The sequence below is a fragment of the Protopterus annectens genome, chromosome 7.part0, assembly GCF_019279795.1.
Source record: "Protopterus annectens isolate FY-2018-M chromosome 7.part0, PAN1.0, whole genome shotgun sequence".
Taxonomy (NCBI): Eukaryota; Metazoa; Chordata; order Ceratodontiformes; family Protopteridae; genus Protopterus; species Protopterus annectens.
The window spans coordinates 137,310,917-137,328,626 of NC_056739.1; positions in this window are offsets into that span (position 1 = coordinate 137,310,917).

Sequence of the window (17,710 nt, forward strand, 5' to 3'; positions counted from 1 at the left end):
AGACTCACCATATAGTGTTTACAGTACTGACCATCTTGTTAGACACACCATATAGTGTTTACAGCACTGAGCATAATGATAGACACACCATATAGTGTTTACAGCACGGGCCATCATGATAGACACACCATATAGTACTTACAACATGGACCATCATGTTAGATGCACCATATATTGTTTACAGCACTGACTATCATGTTAGACACACCATACAGTTTTACAGCATGTACCATTATGTTAGACACACAATATAGTATTTACAGCATGGAGCATCATGTTAGACACACCATATAGTATTTACAGCACTGACCATTATGTTAGACACACCATATAGTGTTTACAACATGGACCATCATGTTAGATTTACCATATAGTGTTTACAGCAGGGACCATAATGTTAGACATACCGTATAGTGTTTACAGCATGGATCATCATGTTCCATGCACCATATAGTGTTTACAGTATGGACAATAATGTTAGACACACAATATAGTGTTTACAGCACTGACTATCATGTTAGACGCACCATATAGTGTTTACACCACCGACCATCATGTTAGACACACCATATAGTGTTTACAGAATAGATTATTATGTTAGATACACCATATAGTATTTAGAGCATGGACCATCATGTTAGACACACCATATAGTGTTTACAGCACTGACCATCATCTTAGACACACCATATAGTTTTTACAGCAATGACCATCCAGTTAGACACACCGTATAATGTTTACAGCACTGGCAATCATGTTAGACACACCATGTAGTGTTTACAGCATGGACCATAATGTTAGACACACCATATAGTGTTTTAGCACTGACCGTCATATCAGACACATCATATAGTGTTTACAGCACTGACCATCATGTTAGATGCACCATATAGTACTTACAGCATGGACCATCATGTTAGACACATCATATAGTGTTTACAGCATGGGCCATTATGTTAGACACACCATATAATGTTTGCAGCACTGACCAGAATATTAGACACCATATAGTGTTTACAGCACTGACCATCATGTTAAACACATCACATAGTGTTTACAGCACTGACCATCATGTTAAACACACCATATAGCATTTACAGCACGGAACATCATAATAGACACATCATATAGTGTTTACAGCATGGACCATCATGTTAGACGCACCATATAGTGTTTACAGCACTGACCATCATGTTAGACACACCATATAGTTCTTACAGCACTGACAACCATGTTAGACACACCATATAGTGCTTATAGCACTGACCATCATGTTGGACACAACATATAGCGTTTACTGCACTGACCATCATGTTAGACATACCATATAGTATTTACAGCATGGACCATTATGTTAGGAAGACAATATAGTGCTTGCAGCATGGACCATCATGTTAGACACACCATATAGTGTGTACAGCACTGACCATCATGTTAGATACACCATATAGTGTTTACAGCATGGACCATCATGTTTTGATGCACCATATCTTGTTTACAGTATGGGCCATCATGTTAGACACACCATATAGTACTTATGGCACTGACCATCATATTAGACACACCATATAATTTTTACAGCATGGACCATCATGTTAGACACACAGCATATTGTGTTTCCAGCACTGAACATCATGTTGGCTGCACCATATATTATTTACGGCATGGACCATCATGTTAGACACACCATATAGTGTTTACAGCATGGACCATCATGTTAGACACACCATATAGTTTTTACAGCACTGACCATCATGTTAGATGCACCATATACTATTTATAGCACTGACCATCATGTTAGACACACTATTTAGTGTTTATAGCAGAGACCATCATGTCAGACACACCAATTTCTGTTTACAGCATGGACCATCATGTTAGACACACCATATAGTATTTACAACACTGACCATCATGTTAGACACACCATATAATGCTTACAGCACTGACCATCATGTTAGACTCACCATATAGTGTTTACAGCATTGATCATCATGTTAGACACACCATATAGTGTTTACAGCACTGACCATAACGTTAGACAGACTATATATTATTTACAGCTCAGACCACCATGTTAGACACACCATACAGTACTTAGACCATGGACCATCATGTTAGACATACCATATAGTGTTTACAGCACTGACCATCATGTTAGACACACCATATAGTGTTTAGAGCACTGATCATCATGTTAGACACACCATATAGTTTTTACAGCACTGACCATGATGTTAGACACACCATATAGTGCTTACAGCATGGACCATCATGTTAGACACACCATATAGTGTTTACAGTATGGACCGTCATGTTAGACACACCATATAGTGTTTACAGCATGGACCAGCATGTTAGACACACTGTATAGTGTTTACAGCATGAGCCATCATGTTAGACACACCATATAGTGTTTACAGCACTGACCATCATGTTAGACACACCATATAGTGTTTACAGCACTGACTATTATGTTAGATACACCATATAGTGTTTACAGCACTGACCATGATGGTAGACACACCATATAGTGTTTACTGCATGGACCCATCGTGTTAGACACACCATATAGTGTTTACAGTATGGACTGTCATGTTAGATGCACCATATAGTGTTTACAGCATGTACCATCATGTTAGACAACCATATAGTATTTGCAGCACTGGTCATCATGTTAGACACACCATATATTATTTACAGAACTGACCATCATGTTAGACACACCATATAATGTTTACAGCACTGACCATCATCTTAGCACAGTATATGGTATTTGCAGCACTGACCATCATCTTAGACACACCATATAGTTTTTTCAGCAATGACCATAATGTTAAACACACCATATAGTGTTTAGAGCACTGACCATCATGTTAGACATACCATGTAATGTTTACAGCATGGACCATCATGTTAGACACACCATATAGTGTTCTGCACTGACCATCATATTAGACACTCCATATATTGCTTACAGCACTGACAATCATGTTAGATGCACCATATAGTATTTACAGCATGGACCATCATGTTAGACACATCATATAGTATTTACAGCACTGACCATCATGTTAGACACCATATAGTGTTTACAGCACTGACCATCATGTTAAACACACCATATAGTGTTTACAGCACTGACCATCATGCTAGACACACCATATAGTTTTTACAGCACTGCCAATCATGTTAGACACACCATATAGTGTTTACAGCACTGACCATCATGTTCGACACACCATATAATACTTACAGCATGGACCATCATGTTAGACACACCGTATATTGTTTACAGCACTGACTATCATGTTAGACACACCATAATGTTTTACAGCATGTACCATCATGTTAGACACACAATATAGTATTTACATCATGGACCATCTTGTTAGATACACCATATAGGGATTACAGCATGGAGGATCATTTTAGACACACCATATAGTATTTACAGCACTGACCATCATGTTAGACACACCATATATGTTTTACAGCACTGAACATCATATTAGACACACCACATAGTTATTACAGTACTGACCATCATCTTAGACACACCATATAGTGTTTACAACACTGACCATCATGTTAGACATACCATATAGTGTTTACAGCACTAACCATCATGTTAAACTCACCATATAGTTTTTACAGCACTGACCATCATGTTAGACACACCATATAGTGTTTACAGCACCGACATCATGTTAGACACACACCATATAGTATTTCCAGCATGGACCATCATGTTAGACACACCATATAGTGTTTACAGCATGGACCATTATGTTAGACACACCATATAGTGTTTACAGCACTGGCCATCATGTTAGACATGATATAGTGTTTACAGCACTGACCATCATGTTAGGCACACCATTTAGTATTTACAACACAAACCATCATGTTAGACACAGCTTATAGTGTTTACAGCACTGACCTTCATTTTAGACTCACCATATAGTGTTTACAGTACTGACCATCTTGTTAGACACACCATATAGTGTTTACAGCACTGAGCATAATGATAGACACACCATATAGTGTTTACAGCACGGACCATCATGATAGACACACCATATAGTAATTACAACATGGACCATCATGTTAGATGCATCATATATTGTTTACAGCACTGACTATCATGTTAGACACACCATACAGTTTTACAGCATGTACCATTATGTTAGACACACAATATAGTATTTACAGCATGGAGCATCATGTTAGACACACCATATAGTATTTACAGCACTGACCATTATGTTAGACACACCATATAGTGTTTACAACATGGACCATCATGTTAGATTTACCATATAGTGTTTACAGCAGGGACCATAATGTTAGACATACCGTATAGTGTTTACAGCATGGACCATCATGTTCCATGCACCATATAGTGTTTACAGTATGGACAATAATGTTAGACACGCAATATAGTGTTTACAGCACTGACTATCATTTTAGACGCACCATATAGTGTTTACACCACTGACCATCATGTTAGACACACCATATAGTGTTTACAGAATAGATTATTATGTTAGATACACCATATAGTATTTAGAGCATGGACCATCATGTTAGACACACCATATAGTGTTTACAGCACTGACCATCATCTTAGACACACCATATAGTTTTTACAGCAATGACCATCCAGTTAGACACACCATATAATGTTTACAGCACTGACAATCATGTTAGACACACCATGTAGTGTTTACAGCATGGACCATAATGTTAGACACACCATATAGTGTTTTAGCACTGACCGTCATATCAGACACATCATATAGTGTTTACAGCACTGACCATCATGTTAGATGCCCCATATAGTACTTACTGCATGGACCATCATGTTAGACACATCATATAGTGTTTACAGCATGGACCATTATGTTAGACACACCATATAATGTTTGCAGCACTGACCATAATATTAGACACCATATAGTGTTTACAGCACTGACCATCATGTTAAACACGTCACATAGTGTTTACAGCACTGACCATCATGTTAAACACACCATATAGCATTTACAGCATGGAACATTATAATAGACACGCCATATAGTGTTTACAGCATGGACCATCATGTTAGACACACCATATAGTGTTTACAGCACTGACCATCATGTTAGACACACTATATAGTGCTTACAACATTGACCATCATGTTAGACACACACCATATAGTTCTTACAGCACTGACAACCATGTTAGACACACCATATAATGCTTATAGCACTGACCATCATGTTGGACACAACATATAGCATTTACTGCACTGACCATCATGTTAGACATACCATATAGTATTTACAGCATGGACCATTATGTTAGGAAGATGATATAGTGCTTGCAGCATGGACCATCATGTTAGACACACCATATAGTGTGTACAGCACTGACCATCATGTTAGATACACCATATAGTGTTTACAGCATGGACCATCATGTTTTGATGCACCATATCTTCTTTACAGTATGAGCCATCATGTTAGACACACCATATAGTACTTATGGCACTGACCATCATATTAGACACACCATATAATTTTTACAGCATGGACCATCATGTTAGACACACAGCATATTGTGTTTCCAGCACTGAACATCATGTCGGCTGCACCATATGTTATTTACAGCATGGACCATCATGTTAGACACACCATATAGTGTTTACAGCATGGACCATCATGTTAGACACACCATATAGTTTTTACAGCACTGACCATCATGTTAGATGCACCATATACTATTTATAGCACTGACCATCATGTTAGACACACTATTTAGTGTTTATAGCAGAGACCATCATGTCAGACACACCAATTTCTGTTTACAGCATGGACCATCATGTTAGACACACCATATAGTATTTACAACACTGACCATCATGTTAGACACACCATATAATGCTTACAGCACTGACCATCATGTTAGACTCACCATATAGTGTTTACAGCATTGATCATCATGTTAGACACACCATATAGTGTTTACAGCACTGACCATAACGTTAGACAGACCATATATTATTTACAGCTCAGACCACCATGTTAGACACACCATACAGTACTTAGACCATGGACCATCATGTTAGACATACCATATAGTGTTTACAGCACTGACCATCATGTTAGACACACCATATAGTGTTTAGAGCACTGATCATCATGTTAGACACACCATATAGTTTTTACAGCACTGACCATGATGTTAGACACACCATATAGTGCTTACAGCATGGACCATCATGTTAGACACACCATATAGTGTTTACAGTATGGACCGTCATGTTAGACACACCATATAGTGTTTACAGCATGGACCAGCATGTTAGACACACTGTATAGTGTTTACAGCATGGACCATCATGTTAGACACACCATATAGTGTTTACAGCACTGACCATCATGTTAGACACACCATATAGTGTTTACAGCACTGACTATTATGTTAGATACACCATATAGTGTTTACAGCACTGACCATGATGGTAGACACACCATATAGTGTTTACTGCATGGACCCATCATGTTAGACACACCATATAGTGTTTACAGTATGGACTGTTATGTTAGATGCACCATATAGTGTTTACAGCATGTATCATCATGTTAGACAACCATATAGTATTTGCAGCACTGGTCATCATGTTAGACACACCATATATTATTTACAGAACTGACCATCATGTTAGACACACCATATAATGTTTACAGCACTGACCATCATGTTAGACACATCATATAGTGTTTACAGCACTGACCATCATGTTAGACACGCCATATAGTATTTACAGCACTGACCATCATGTTAGACACACTATATAGTGTTTATAGCATGGACCATCATGTTAGACACACCATATGGTCTTTACAGAACTGACCATCATGTTAGACACACCATATAGTGTTTACAGCATGGACCGTCATGTTAGACACATCATATAGTGTTTACAGTACTGACCATCATGTTCATAGGTTCATAGATTCATAGGTTCATACTAGGCTATCTGCCCTAGGGCATTTATAAGCCTAGCCAGAATGTGTTTGGCTTTCGCCACCCATTTTAAATTTATTTTGCTATGCCCTTTTTCGAGGTTAGTATACTGTGCCTCTGTCTAACAGTGACACAGAAGTGATACCCGGGGTAAACCTATGATCTCCCATCCACTCATCAAGATTCCTCTTGAAGAGAGTCAATGAGGGACTCTGCCTAACCTGGACTGGATTTTATTCCAGAGTGAAGGGAGCCTCTGGGTTATGAATCTGTCCCTCCAGCATGTCCTATTTATTTCAGTGCTGAGGTTCAAGTCTCTCGAGCGTAGCTCGATGGGATTTGGATTTTCTGAGGTGCAGCATGTCCATTAATTCCGGGTTGGACATGGCTTTATACGTCAGGCACAGATCGCCTCTGAACAGGCGGTATGCCACTGAGTAGAGCTGGAGTTTCTTTAACTGGGCAGCATATGGCATCTGTTTGAGCCCTTTGATCCTCTTGGTGAGGTACTTTTGGGGTCTTTCCAGTTGCTGCAGGTGTCTGGTAAGGTACATCCCAAAAGGGGAATTGTACTCAATTATGGGCCTGATGAGGGATGAGTAAAGAGGCATGATGACCTCCCCTGATCTAGATGTGAATCCCTTCATGATTAGGTGGGCTATATAAAATGTTTTTCTAACCACTTTGGCCACGTGGTTGTCAAATGAGAGATTGCTATCAACTTGGGTCCCCAGGTCCCTAATTACTTCTTCTGTACTTAATGGATTACCACCTATGTGGTAATTTGTGGGCACTTTGTTTCTGCCAAAGGGGATGACTATACACTTTTTGGCATTTAGCTTGAGGCCATGGCTCTGGCACCAGTTGTCTGTTTCTATGAGGCACTTTTGGAGGATGCTTGTGTTGGCTGGAGAGTCGATTATGGCGCCCAGTTTGCAGTCATCTGCGAACTTGGTCAGCCACAGTCCTTCCGTGTTGGCCTGTACCTCCGAAAAATATATACCGAACAAGAGAGGTCCCAGGACTGAGCCTTGTGGGACACCACTTGTAACTGGTTTGGAGTCTGACATGGCTCCAGCAATTCTAACCATGTGGGTTCTGTCCTTGAGCCAGTTTGCAATCCATCTAGTGACATAGGGGTTTATATTTAAGCTGGTGAGCTTATCTATAATGCCTGAGTGGGTATTGTATCGAAGGCTTTTGCGAGGTCCAGGTAGGCTGTGTGGACCACCTTCCCCTCGTCAATGGCCTTGGTGACTGTTTCAAAGAAATCAACCAGGTTTAAGAGGCAAGATCTGCCCTTAACAAAGCCGAACTGGGTAGGATCCAGTGTTTGTAGGTCCCCAATATCTTTATTTATGAGGTCCATGATGATCCTTTCCATAGCTTTGCAGATTAAGCTAGTCAGGCTTATGGGGCGATAGTTTCCAGGATCCGTTGAGGCACCACCTTTATGGAGAGGGACCACTGTTGCTGTATGCCACTCTTTGGGTACATATCCTGTGGTAAGGCTGAGATTGAACAGTAGTTTTATGTTTGGGTTTAGCTCTTCTTGGAGTTCATGTAGGATGCAGCCCAGGACACCATCTGGTCCCATTGATGCTGTGTTTTTTGCTTTGGAGAGGGCAGCTCTTACCTGAGCATCTGAGATGTCAGGGGGGCAGCACTCTGCTGGGATAGATATTTGCCCTTTTGGTAGGGAGGGGGGGAGAAGTTTGCACTGAACCTGTCAGCTAGGATGTTGGCAATGTCTGTGGGTTCGGTGTATTTTTTGTCATTTTGGACTAATTCTGAGCATATCTGGGAATTACCACCCAGGTTCCTAACATAACTAAAGAAAGCCTTGTGATTATCCTTAGTGTCCTGTGCACTTTTTCTCTCGAAGCTGGCCTTCGACAATTTTATGTGTGCCCGTAGTTTTTTGCTAATACTGATCAGTGATGCCTTCCCTTTTTGGGATTTTGCTCTATCATTTAGTAGCTTCCTCCTTCTATTGTATATTTGTTTATGGCTGGGGTCCACCAGACAGGACGTCTGCCTTTGGAGGATTGGGTCTTGGTTTTATTTGGGATTGCATGATCCATGCATTCCTGAAGGGGTTCATAGAATGCGTTTATAAAGGATTCTGTGGTCTGGGCTGTATTTTCCACAGGCCCGGGGGCTTTGAAGGATTCCACCTCAGTTTTGAGGAGTGTGAAATTTGCTTTAGAGAAGTTTTTCACTGTGGTTTTATGGGCAGGGGGTGGGGTCGGGATGTGAATATCCAGTGAGATTAGTTTATGGTCTGATCTTACCAGTGAAGGATACACTTCTGGTCTGGAGCATAGAGTCCCCATGTTGGTGATGATCAGGTCCAATATGTTTTCCCCTCTTGTGGGAGTGGTAACAAATTGTTCCATAGCATTTGAGTTTATAAATTCTAGGAACCTTTGGGCTAGGGTGTTGGAGCTAGAGTAATGCTCCCAGTCTATGTTTGGGTAGTTGAAGTCACCCAATATAATGGTGTTTGGAGAGACCTTCATATTTTCCAGTGTTCTCAGGAAGGCAGAGTGGGGTTCCTGGGTTTGGGAGGGTGGTCTGTAGCAGGCTATAAACTGGAAGGCAGTTTTACCCACTGTTAGTTGCACATGGATAGTCTCTGATGCTTCGTGCTTTGCCACCAACCTGGAGGTGTGGGTATCTTTGATGAATATCGATACTCCCCTCCTTTTGTGGTTCGGTCCAAGTTTTGGGGCCGAAAAGCATGGTAGGAGGTATAACCTGGTAGTGCTGGGGTGCTCTCGGGAGCCCTGAACCAGGTTTCTGTTACTGCACAGATATCGATGTTCTCCATGCTAAGGAGAGTTTCGAGTGTGTGCATCTTGAGGTTTAGACTTCTGGCGTTGAGTAGCATTACTCTTAGTTTCTTATCCCTTGTGATACCTATGGAGGTGGGTTTGTCTTTTGAGCCTTGCCTAAAAAGGCACTATGGGGGTAGCAAGAGCCTTTGCCAATATTCGAAAGCCCAGGGTGACAGGTGCAAGCCGTCCCTAGCGAAGCATCGTGGCTTGTCGAGCATATCATCCCAAGCTGACAGGCATTGGATCCCCTTTGAATGACACCAGTACTTAAGCCAATTGTTGAAATTGATCATCTTGTCTTCATATTGCGGCATCATTCTTGGTGAGGGTAAGATGCTACTCAAGGTCAGGGTCATACCGGCCTGGGCTACATGCTCAGAGAGCTCCTTTATGTCTCTTTTCATGTAGTCCAGGGAGGTACGTCTCAGGTCATTCACACCAGCATGGACAATGACTGAGTCATATTTGTACTTGCCTTGGAGTGACCTGAGTGCTTGTGTTATGTGGTGGATCCTAGCACCTGACAGGCTGCTCACCGTGACCCTCTCCTTGTTCAGCTTGGTGAGCGGGACGTCAGTGTGCCTGAGGATAGAGTCATCTATTACAAGTGTATCAGGTGTGTTGTTTAGTCTTAAGGGCTGTGACTGGCACACTGGCTTTGCGAGATATGTGTTGCACGTGTTTTGTTTTGGGGTAGCGGCTGCTTGGGTGTCTGCTTTGGAGGTCTCTGTTGCTTCGGCAGATCTTTATTTAGAGCCTCCGAGTATGTTTTTGTGTGATTATGTGTTTGGTTTGCTGTCGTGGTAGGTCTATGTGAGACTGGAATTGTAGTGAGTGTGGTTTCCTTCTCCTCCTGACTGGTTATGCCAGTACTGAGTTGAGAGAGCTTAGCCTCCAGTTTGGCTATATGGTTGCATCTCTCACATGTGTTGGAATTTGTTGGGAGGAGGAGAGGGTTGTCTGTGTACATGAGGCAGTTGTAACATTGCCTCAAGATTCCCAGATTCACCAGCTGGACTGGAGAGGAGATTGACAACTGACCTTTGGACATGCTAGAATAATATTGGGAATTCCTTAATAATTGAAAACCAGGGCCACTGGGGAGTGAGGGTGTAGTGCTTTTAATTTTTAGTGCTGACTTATATAATTGCTTTAGTGAGCAAGTGCCAGGTAACTTAAGTGCAATGTGTTACAGGTAACTTAAATGCAAAAATGACAAACAGTAACTTTCTTTCAAGTGAAACAAGGAAATAAGTACAGTAAGCAATGCAGATATCACTAGTGATCCACAGAAGCGCTGAGAAGCCGCGTATTAGGTGGAATTAGCATTCCAGGGAAGTAACAAGCAAACAAACAACAAGCATATAAACAAAGCTAGATTCAGCAGGCCTGTATCTAGTCTATGCTACAGTAAACAAGGTGTACCAATTTCAGTAAGATACAGTTCAAATATTCAGGCACTATAAACCTTTAACCAGAAATTCCCAGCTCAGAAGGGCAGAGTCCAGCCTCTTCTCCCACAAGAGTGCAGACCACAAACCTTCTTAATGTAAAATAACTGGCCTGAAGCCCAAGTGCTTAAACCAGAACTAATACACTTTAAGAATAACAGACACTGGGCTCTCAATCAGCAGTTCCCAACTTAGAAGGATGAAAGCTACCTGTCCTGCCACCACAGTGCATGCCACAAACGTTCCTAATGTAAAACAACTGGTCTGAAGCCCAAGTGCTTAATCCAAAAGACTTAGAATGATAGCTACACTTTAATCGAGTTACTACCAAGCAGTAATAAATACAATTGAATACTTTAGAGAATGCCTGGATTAGTGCTCAAGTTACACAAACAAATCTAGATCCAACAGGCCCGAATCCAGTCTATGCCACAGCAAACAAGGCACACCAACTTCAGTAAGAAGCAGTTCAGATATGCATGCACTATAAGCCTTCAACCAGAAATTCCCAGCTCAGAAGGGCAGAGTCCAGCCTCTCCTCCCACAAGAGTGCAGACCACGAACCCTCTTAATGTAAAATAACTGGCCTGAAAGCCCAAGTGCTTAAACCAGAATTAATACACTTTTAGAATAACAGACACTGAGCCCTCAATCAGCAGTTCCCAACCTAGAAGGATGTAAGCTACCTGTTCTGCCACTACAGTGCAGACCACAAACCCTCTCAGTGCAAAACAACTGGTCCGAAGCCCAAGTGTTTAAACCAAAAGGCTTAGAATGAGTTACACCAAGCAGTAATAAATACAATTCAGTACTTTTAAGATGATGCAAAAGTAAAAAAGTAGGTAGAAACACAAGTACAGTAAAAGCAGATGAAATTTTTTTTTTTTGAACAAGTGCTGAGATCAAAGAAACAGATTTGAGTGCTGAAACTAGAAAACTGGCTAGTTATAAGAAAAAAAAACTAAGCTAGAAGGCTTCCCTCCAACACAGAAGGGCTTGGGGGCTCAGAAGCCTACAAATAGTCTATACCACTTAACAGGAAAGGCAGGAAACAAGCTTAAATTATTAATTTTTTTTCTGTTTCCCAGATGCTCTCTTTGTACACAGTAGGAGTGCCTGAAATCAGAATATGATCTCACTGCACTCAGTTGAGTGAGCAAATGAGATGGGCCCAGAAGGAGTATCCAAACACAAATTTACAAGAGGGGCGGGCAGTTGCAAGGCCACTAAGATTAATACCAAAAATAAAACAGGGAGGGTGGGTGGGACTAACTGAAGAGCAGAGTGAAAACTTCCAGTTCAGTTAATATTCCTTCCACACAGTTAAAATCAATTTAAATACTGTATTTTTTTGAAAAAAAAGAGCAGATAAAGGTACTTAAATTCTCTTATACATCCAGTTGAATATAGCAAGTTCTTAGCTGGCCAAAGCTGAGGTTTTTAAGCAGAAAATATTTCACACTGTACCACTTAAATAGGCAAGGACAGGAAATCAAAGAATGTGACTACCCCCACACCTGTAATTACTAGCAAATAACAAAATTCAGCAAACACTGACTAACTTCCAGTTCAGCTAATATTCCTTCCACACAGTTAAAATCAATTTAAATACTGTATTTTTTGAAAAAAAGAGCAGATAAAGGTACTTAAATTCTCTTATAGGTCCAGTTGAATATAGCAAGTTCTTAGCCGGCCAAAGCTGAGGTTTTTAAGCAGAAAATATTTCACACTGTACCACTTAAATAGGCAAGGACAGGAAATCAAAGAATGTGACTACCCCACACCTGTAATTACTAGCAAATAACAAAATTCAGCAAACACTGACTAACTTCCAGTTCAGCTAATATTCCTTCCACACAGTTAAAATCAATTTAAATACTGTATTTTTTGAAAAAAAAGAGCAGATAAAGGTACTTAAATTCTCTTATACGTCCAGTTGAATATAGCAAGTTCTTAGCCGGCCAAAGCTGAGGTTTTTAAGCAGAAAATATTTCACACTGTACCACTTAAATAGGCAAGGACAGGAAATCAAAGAATGTGACTACCCCCACACCTGTAATTACTAGCAAATAACAAAATTCAGCAAACACTGACTAACTTCCAGTTCAGCTAATATTCCTTCCACACAGTTAAAATCAATTTAAATACTGTATTTTTTGAAAAAAAAGAGCAGATAAAGGTACTTAAATTCTCTTATACGTCCAGTTGAATATAGCAAGTTCTTAGCCGGCCAAAGCTGAGGTTTTAAGCAGAAAATATTTCACACTGTACCACTTAAATAGGCAAGGACAGGAAATCAAAGAATGTGACTACCCCCACACCTGTAATTACTAGCAAATAACAAAATTCAGCAAACACTGACTAACTTCCAGTTCAGCTAATATTCCTTCCACACAGTTAAAATCAATTTAAATACTGTATTTTTTGAAAAAAAGAGCAGATAAAGGTACTTAAATTCTCTTATCGTCCAGTTGAATATAGCAAGTTCTTAGCCGGCCAAAGCTGAGGTTTTTAAGCAGAAAATATTTCACACTGTACCACTTAAATAGGCAAGGACAGGAAATCAAAGAATGTGACTACCCCCACACCTGTAATTACTAGCAAATAACAAAATTCAGCAAACACTGACTAACTTCCAGTTCAGCTAATATTCCTTCCACACAGTTAAAATCAATTTAAATACTGTATTTTTTGAAAAAAAAAGAGCAGATAAAGGTACTTAAATTCTCTTATACGTCCAGTTGAATATAGCAAGTTCTTAGCCGGCCAAAGCTGAGGTTTTTAAGCAGAAAATATTTCACACTGTACCACTTAAATAGGCAAGGACAGGAAATCAAAGAATGTGACTACCCCACACCTGTAATTACTAGCAAATAACAAAATTCAGCAAACACTGACTAACTTCCAGTTCAGCTAATATTCCTTCCACACAGTTAAAATCAATTTAAATACTGTATTTTTTGAAAAAAAGAGCAGATAAAGGTACTTAAATTCTCTTATCGTCCAGTTGAATATAGCAAGTTCTTAGCCGGCCAAAGCTGAGGTTTTTAAGCAGAAAATATTTCACACTGTACCACTTAAATAGGCAAGGACAGGAAATCAAAGAATGTGACTACCCCACACCTGTAATTACTAGCAAATAACAAAATTCAGCAAACACTGACTAACTTCCAGTTCAGCTAATATTCCTTCCACACAGTTAAAATCAATTTAAATACTGTATTTTTTGAAAAAAAGAGCAGATAAAGGTACTTAAATTCTCTTATACGTCCAGTTGAATATAGTAAGTTCTTAGCCGGCCAAAGCTGAGGTTTTAAGCAGAAAATATTTCACACTGTGCCACTTAAATAGGCAAGGACAGGAAATCAAAGAATGTGACTACCCCCACACCTGTAATTACTAGCAAATAACAAAATTCAGCAAACACTGACTAACTTCCAGTTCAGCTAATATTCCTTCCACACAGTTAAAATCAATTTAAATACTTTATTTTTTTGAAAAAAAAGAGCAGATAAAGGTACTTAAATTCCACGTCCAGTTGAATATAGCAAGTTCTTAGCCGGCCAAAGCTGAGGTTTTTAAGCAGAAAATATTTCACACTGTACCACTTAAATAGGCAAGGACAGGAAATCAAAGAATGTGACTACCCCCACACCTGTAATTACTAGCAAATAACAAAATTCAGCAAACACTGACTAACTTCCAGTTCAGCTAATATTCCTTCCACACAGTTAAAATCAATTTAAATACTGTATTTTTTGGGGAAAAAAAGAGCAGATAAAGGTACTTAAATTCTCTTATACGTCCAGTTGAATATAGCAAGTTCTTAGCCGGCCAAAGCTGAGGTTTTTAAGCAGAAAATATTTCACACTGTACCACTTAAATAGGCAAGGACAGGAAATCAAAGAATGTGACTACCCCCACACCTGTAATTACTAGCAAATAACAAAATTCAGCAAACACTGACTAACTTCCAGTTCAGCTAATATTCCTTCCACACAGTTAAAATCAATTTAAATACTGTATTTTTTTGAAAAAAAGAGCAGATAAAGGTACTTAAATTCTCTTATACGTCCAGTTGAATATAGCAAGTTCTTAGCCGGCCAAAGCTGAGGTTTTAAGCAGAAAATATTTCACACTGTACCACTTAAATAGGCAAGGACAGGAAATCAAAGAATGTGACTACCCCCACACCTGTAATTACTAGCAAATAACAAAATTCAGCAAACACTGACTAACTTCCAGTTCAGCTAATATTCCTTCCACACAGTTAAAATCAATTTAAATACTGTATTTTTTGAAAAAAAAGAGCAGATAAAGGTACTTAAATTCTCTTATACGTCCAGTTGAATATAGCAAGTTCTTAGCCGGCCAAAGCTGAGGTTTTTAAGCAGAAAATATTTCACACTGTACCACTTAAATAGGCAAGGACAGGAAATCAAAGAATGTGACTACCCCCACACCTGTAATTACTAGCAAATAACAAAATTCAGCAAACACTGACTAACTTCCAGTTCAGCTAATATTCCTTCCACACAGTTAAAATCAATTTAAATACTGTATTTTTTTGAAAAAAAAGAGCAGATAAAGGTACTTAAATTCTCTTATACGTCCAGTTGAATATAGCAAGTTCTTAGCCGGCCAAAGCTGAGGTTTTAAGCAGAAAATATTTCACACTGTACCACTTAAATAGGCAAGGACAGGAAATCAAAGAATGTGACTACCCCACACCTGTAATTACTAGCAAATAACAAAATTCAGCAAACACTGACTAACTTCCAGTTCAGCTAATATTCCTTCCACACAGTTAAAATCAATTTAAATACTGTATTTTTTGAAAAAAAAGAGCAGATAAAGGTACTTAAATTCTCTTATACGTCCAGTTGAATATAGCAAGTTCTTAGCCGGCCAAAGCTGAGGTTTTTAAGCAGAAAATATTTCACACTGTACCACTTAAATAGGCAAGGACAGGAAATCAAAGAATGTGACTACCCCACACCTGTAATTACTAGCAAATAACAAAATTCAGCAAACACTGACTAACTTCCAGTTCAGCTAATATTCCTTCCACACAGTTAAAATCAATTTAAATACTGTATTTTTTGAAAAAAAGAGCAGATAAAGGTACTTAAATTCTCTTATACGTCCAGTTGAATATAGCAAGTTCTTAGCCGGCCAAAGCTGAGGTTTTAAGCAGAAAATATTTCACACTGTACCACTTAAATAGGCAAGGACAGGAAATCAAAGAATGTGACTACCCCACACCTGTAATTACTAGCAAATAACAAAATTCAGCAAACACTGACTAACTTCCAGTTCAGCTAATATTCCTTCCACACAGTTAAAATCAATTTAAATACTGTATTTTTTTGAAAAAAAGAGCAGATAAAGGTACTTAAATTCTCTTATACGTCCAGTTGAATATAGCAAGTTCTTAGCCGGCCAAAGCTGAGGTTTTAAGCAGAAAATATTTCACACTGTACCACTTAAATAGGCAAGGACAGGAAATCAAAGAATGTGACTACCCCCACACCTGTAATTACTAGCAAATAACAAAATTCAGCAAACACTGACTAACTTCCAGTTCAGCTAATATTCCTTCCACACAGTTAAAATCAATTTAAATACTGTATTTTTTGGAAAAAAAAAGAGCAGATAAAGGTACTTAAATTCTCTTATCCGTCCAGTTGAATATAGCAAGTTCTTAGCCGGCCAAAGCTGAGGTTTTTAAGCAGAAAATATTTCACACTGTACCACTTAAATAGGCAAGGACAGGAAATCAAAGAATGTGACTACCCCACACCTGTAATTACTAGCAAATAACAAAATTCAGCAAACACTGACTAACTTCCAGTTCAGCTAATATTCCTTCCACACAGTTAAAATCAATTTAAATACTGTATTTTTTGAAAAAAAAGAGCAGATAAAGGTACTTAAATTCTCTTATACGTCCAGTTGAATATAGCAAGTTCTTAGCCGGCCAAAGCTGAGTGTTTTAAGCAGAAAATATTTCACACTGTACCACTTAAATAGGCAAGGACAGGAAATCAAAGAATGTGACTACCCCCACACCTGTAATTACTAGCAAATAACAAAATTCAGCAAACACTGACTAACTTCCAGTTCAGCTAATATTCCTTCCACACAGTTAAAATCAATTTAAATACTGTATTTTTTGGAAAAAAAGAGCAGATAAAGGTACTTAAATTCTCTTATCGTCCAGTTGAATATAGCAAGTTCTTAGCCGGCCAAAGCTGAGGTTTTAAGCAGAAAATATTTCACACTGTACCACTTAAATAGGCAAGGACAGGAAATCAAAGAATGTGACTACCCCACACCTGTAATTACTAGCAAATAACAAAATTCAGCAAACACTGACTAACTTCCAGTTCAGCTAATATT